Raw genomic sequence first — 6,260 nt, 5'->3', positions numbered from 1 at the left:
GTTTTTATATCCGCGTTAGGGGAAAGGGATGCTTCTTGGCAGTCCGGTACGGCGTATTGGGAGAAAAACTTTAGCGAAAGTGGTTGGATTTTATGTACTTGTGGCCTTGCCGGTAAGGCAAAGGTGTCCATAAAAAAATATTTTCGCATAACACGAACACCACAAAGAAAAATTATGTTATTGAAATGCCTTGGATCCTGAACAGATGGTTACTAGCTTTCGATCAGAAAGCCATCGAACGCATGATCGAGTGTTTGAAGGCTCCAGTAGGCAACCCCCAGTTACCGTTCATGACCATGGGTCCAAGTAGAGATGTCCATCTTGTGGACCCCGTTCAATGGACCTCGCCTGCGAGTCGCACAGTAAGAAAGGGGGGAATCTTTTTAACAATTCTTTGGGTCTTGTCATGTTAGGCTTCTTATGTCCGTTTGATTCTATGCCAGCCTGGCCTATCTTTTCTCGAGGAGTCGCCCCGTGAGAAAGGGGAGAATCTGTTCAACGGGTCTTTAGGTCCTTAATTATAAAAAGTCTTAAGTTGTCGGTTGGATTCCATGCCAGCCTGGCCTATCTTTTTTCTAATAGGCAACGGAGGAGTCCTACTGTGAGTCCTTGATTATAAAAAATCTTAAGTTGTCTTATTAGGCTTCTTATGTCGGTAGGATTGCATGCCAGCCGACCTATCTTTTTTCTAATAGGCATGAAGGAAGAAAAAGCTTTCTACAATTTATAAAAAAAAGTAAAAAGATTGCCCAAATGAAAAAAAATAAAAAAAAAATAAAAAAAAAAAGAAGAGAAAAGGAAGGCGGACAGTGATTACGGTGAGAGTACTATAAAGATCATAACATTCAAAAAAAAAATTAAAAAGATTAGAAAGTATTTATTGAGAGGAATTGGGATCTGAAATAGAAATCGAAATGGATTATTCCCATTTTAACTGCTTGATTGGAGAAAGTCCTATTCCGATTTTGATTTTAAAATGAAATGGTAATGATCTAATCTATTTAAAACTTAATTCTCACTCTCTTCTACGGATTCAAATTTTTATTTTAATTTTAATTTTGATAATAAATCAAATATTTTGAGAGATTTGATCATTTCGATTCTCATTCCAATCCATTTCAATTTTAGTTGTGAATCAAGCACCTCTTAAGATATTTCTGTTGTTGTTCAAATTTTTTTTCAAAATTCAAAAGTATGAAGATAATGACCGTTTCGATGGATTCACATCAAAAAAGTATTGTTTGAATGGAGGACCTTCTCCTTATAAAAATTCTTGAATTCCTCTGATACCAAACCTACCAACGAAGCTTAATGACAAGCTAATCTCGAGCTCTTTCGAAGAAAGATTGAATTTCCTACATCTTCAAGTTGTCTAAAGTGCATGAAGATTCAATGATGATCCAACTAGCTTGAGCTTAAGTTTGAATGTGTACTAAATGCTTATAGTAAGAAAACACTTAATTAAAAAACATGAAGAGGCTTCAACACTTGAATCACACATGGGATTTCCAAAGTTTACTACCTACGCTTTTTCTATTTTTTTGTTGTTGTTGTTGTTGTTGTTGTTGAGAACTTCATTATATGTAGGCTATTCTTCAAGACAAGCTAAAAAAAAATTTTTATCTTCTCAAGTACAACTGCTTTCACACAGCTATGTAAAATAGGATAAAAAAAAGTCTCAATTATCAAATAATTCTACGCCAGGATTCTATTAAGAAGATATCATCCTTACCCAGTTTTCGTATCAGTGCGTCAGCAATTCTTTTTTTTTTTTTTTTCAGGTTGTCAGTAATGCTTGAAAGTCCAATAAATGATAAGAGACAAATAAAAATCCTAGGTGAAGGCCAACTAAGTCTATCAGGAGAGCTCTGTATACGTTTGGATGCATCAAAATTTATCTTTTAATTTGAAATTTTGTACAGTTATTTGTATGGGATCAACATTAAGGACTGACATGATTACTCCATCAAGGTTAGGAAGCACTAGGTATTTATATTAAATTGCAACTTTTATAATTTAAGTTATATTTATATTATGCGGACAAATTTAGTAAAGATCCATACATTTAACATAAATCATACATATGTACATTAAATGTATGGATCTAGAATCAACAACATTCTCCCATAAAATTGTGCACATCATAATTTCTTCTTTCTGGTCGTTTGGTTGCCCTAACCATAGTTATCCTTGATCGTTTGATTGCCCTAACCATAGTTATTCTTGCCGGCCCAACCCATTGTCAAACTACATCGTGTCCACGTTTACATTGCAGAAGTTTTAATTTGGATAAAGATTGGTCAAACCTCGAGGGAACCGTACATCATATGAGATCGGTGGTGCGACAATTTTTTTTTTTTTTTTTACCACCTAACTGATATTGATGTACCAGCACCACTTAACTCATATGATGGACGGTCCATTCAAAATTTGTAGCACCACCTAGCTCATATGATGAACAGTCCACTCAAGGTCTGACCAACCTCTATCAAAACTTACTACAAAAGAAAATTTTATTGGGCTCGGTAGGTCAATTCGAAAGTAACACAGTTTTCTAACACCCCACCCCCTCCAACTCAGCAGGAGCAGCAGCACCAAAAAAAAAAAGGAAAAAAAAAAGAAGAAGAAAGGCACAACGCTCCCACTGGATTGGCCAAATTTGGTTTGTCTGACCAGTAGTGCCAATTATAGATGTGGTGCACCTAAGTGGCATCACCGAAGCTGTGTTCGTTTTTAAAGTGATGGAGCCCACATGGAACAGCCACTCAAAGAATTCCACGCGGCTGCGCCATGTCTTTAAGAGGTCCATTCATTATTGTTTTCTCCAAAAACCCAGCGTGTTCTCTGCGTTGAATCCATCCATACCACGAATCACGATGGACCCAATAGAAGTTTGATATAATTTAGGATGCGTTTGAATACATTTTTTAATTTCTATTTTTTAAAAAATATATTTTTTAAATTTTTATTATAGAATAAAAGTAAAAAAATAAAAAAATATGTTTGATAACTAATTGTTATAAAGCAAAAAACTAAAAAAAAAAAAAAGCAAAAAACACATATTTAATAAATACATAAATTTTTATTATTATTTTAAATATTAAAAAATAAGACCGAAATCACTGAATCAAATTATATGCTTTCCATATTACCGAAGCCTTGTCAGCTCCATCATTTTGGGCGAGATCCGAGATCATGGCAGTCCACGATACAATGTCTCGATGATCCGGAGCTTGGTCGAAGAGCAGAAATGCATCATTCAATCTTCCAAATTTCAGGTACATGCTGACAAGAGCAATCTTTGTGTTTGCGAAGCATGATATCAAAGACCCATAAGTTTGATGATCAGGATTGATGCCCCTCGACTCTCATTCTCCTGAACAAATCCATCAATCCGGTTACACATCCATCAGTCCGAGCGTAGCCTGAAAGCATAAAATTCCATGAGACGATGCCTCTCAGCGGCATCGAATCGAACAATCTCCGAGCGAGATCGGGTCTTCCGCATCTAGCATACACATTCAGCATCGAATTGACGAGGACGAGATCGGCCTCAAAACCATGTCGGATCGCGGAGGCGCGCAGGCATTGCAAATAGTCGAGCCGTGAGACTGCCGCCAAGAGAAGAGCTAACAGAGTGATCGAATTGGACTGGATTTCAAGGCCGCGCATTTGGTTGTACAGAGAGAAGGCCGCGGCGGCGTCGCCTGCTCGGGAGTGCGCGGCGATGATGGCGGACCAGGGGACGACGGTGTTGCAGAGAGGGAGTGGCATTTGGCCGAATATGCGATGGGCGCTGGCGAGGTCGCCGTTCTGGGAGTACATGTGGAGAAGGGAGGAGGGGATGTAAGGGTCGCAGGGGAAGTAACCGAGGACGATGGCATGGAGGTGGAGGACGAGGCCGAGGGGGAGGAGGCCGAGCGAGGCACAGGCCTTGAGGAGGGAAGGGAAGGCGTGGGGGTGTGAGGGGATGCCATTGCCACGGGAGAGCGCGAAGGGATACTGTGACAGGAGCTGCAGAAGCAAAATCAAATTTAAAAAAAAATATATATATTTTACAAAAAATAATTATTTTATTTTTATTTTTTTTATTTTGATTTTTGATTTTTTATGGTATTATCAAACATTATTTTTTGATTTTTATTTTTCAAAAATCAAAAAATAGAAAAAATTTTTTTTTATGGTTAACCAAACGCACCCTTACTGATATTTTTTTTAAAAAAAGAAAATGACCGTACAGTAGCATCAATCTTGTCACGTTACCGCCATAAAATAATCATTATTTATTCGTAAAATTAATAATAAACTAACACCAAACCCTGCAAACTTCTTTCATTCTTAATTATAAAAAGTCTTAAGTTGTATTATTAGGCTTCCCATGTCGGTTGGATTCCATGCCAGCGTGGCCTATCTTTTTTCTAATGGGCAATGGAGGAAGGAAAAACTTCCCGCAATTTATAAAAAAAGTAAAAATACTGTCTTAAAAAAAAATAAAAAAAAGGGAGGGAAAGAGAATAGTGATTATAATCGGAGCACCATGAAGACTATAGCATCCAAAGAGAAGAGCTGAAGAGATTAAAGGGGTGCTTGGTTTAGAGGAATCGAGATCTTAAATGAGAATCGGAATAAGTAATTTTCATTTCAACTGTTTGGTTGAAAAGAGTTTCATTTCGATTAGGATTTCGGGGTAAAATAAAAATAAAAATTATTTAATTTATCTAAAACTTAATTCTCTATTTTTTTTATAGATTCAAATTTTTATTTTAATTTCAATTTTAATTTCGATCATGAACGAAATGTTTTGAGGAATTTGGTTATTCCGATTCCCATTTCAAATCCTTCCAGTTGCGAACCAAGCACCTCTTAGGATGTTTCTGTTGTTGTTCAAATTTTTCTTTAAAATTCAAAAGTACGAAGATAATGACCATTTTGATGGATTCATATCAAAAAAATATTGCTTGGATGGAAGACCTTTTTCTTATAAAAATTCTTGAATTCGTCTAATACCAAACCTACCAACGGAGCTTAATGATAAACTAAGCTCAAGCTCTTCTCAAGAAAGATTGAATTTTTCTATGTCTTCAAGTTGTCCAAAGTGCATGAAGATTCAACGATCATCCAACCAACTTGAGCTTAAGTTTGAATGTGTACTAAATGCTTATAGTAGGAAAGCGTTTAATTAAAAACTTGAAGAGGTTCAACACTTGAATCACACATAGGATTTCTAAAGTTTACTGTCTAGCTTTTTTTTTTTTTTTTTTTTGTTGACAACTTCATTATACATAGTTTATTCTTCAAGACAAGCTAAAGGAAGATTTTTATCACCTCAAGCACAGCTGCTTTTCACATTGCTATAAAGAATGGGGCAAAAAAATTCTCTATTATCAATAATTCTACAGCAAGAAGATATCATCCTTACCGAATTTCTGTATAGGTTTGAGTGAATGATCTTTCTTCTTTAGCTAAAGAGGACATGGTCTGAAGTGTCTGGGGTATTATATATGCATCTATATCGACCATTCAGGAAATTATGGACCATCGAACATTGCCAACAGCATTCTAACTTTGCTAATGCTTATGTCATGCGGTACATTTGGCCAATCACCCATTACTTTCTGCCCTGAGTTCATTGACTAGCTGATGTATTGGATGGACTGATAGCTTTTGTCTCTTTGTTTAGGTGTGCACAGCAAAAAGTCAGCATCTTGGCTCTAGGATGCTGGAAGTTCTATTGCATAAAGGTCCAGCGATCGCAGCAGCAAGAAAATTTTTTCTAGTTATTATCATCATTGAAAATAAATTAAAAAAATGATATTAAGATATTCGCTAAATCTTTGGAGTCCGTTCTTTAATAGATAAATCTCATAAATAATTTAATCAATTTTTTTATTGACCGACTTATCCATATTCTCATAATTTTCAAGGTATGTAAATTACTTTCTCATGAATAATATTTATTTATGAAAAAAAAAATCTTATCCACTTGAAGAGTGGCTAGACATTTCATTTTATTCATAAAATATCCGAACCTCATTTCTAATGTCTTCATCATTCAATGCTCAATAACTCAATTGTCCACTTTCTTCAAACTTAAAAAGCATAAAGGATATTATGAAAAATATGGATAAATTTTAGCAACTTATTCATGAAAATAATAATGCAAAAGAACATGAATAGCAGATCTCAAAATTACTTTTTCGAGCATTAAAGAACGTAAATGAATTATTTTTTGTTTAAATATTATCTAAAAAATATTTATC

This window comes from Elaeis guineensis, chromosome 3, assembly GCF_000442705.2.
Source record: "Elaeis guineensis isolate ETL-2024a chromosome 3, EG11, whole genome shotgun sequence".
Lineage (NCBI taxonomy): Eukaryota > Viridiplantae > Streptophyta > Magnoliopsida > Arecales > Arecaceae > Elaeis > Elaeis guineensis.
The sequence above is the reverse complement of the archived record's forward strand: the minus strand, read 5'-3'. Positions refer to the sequence as shown.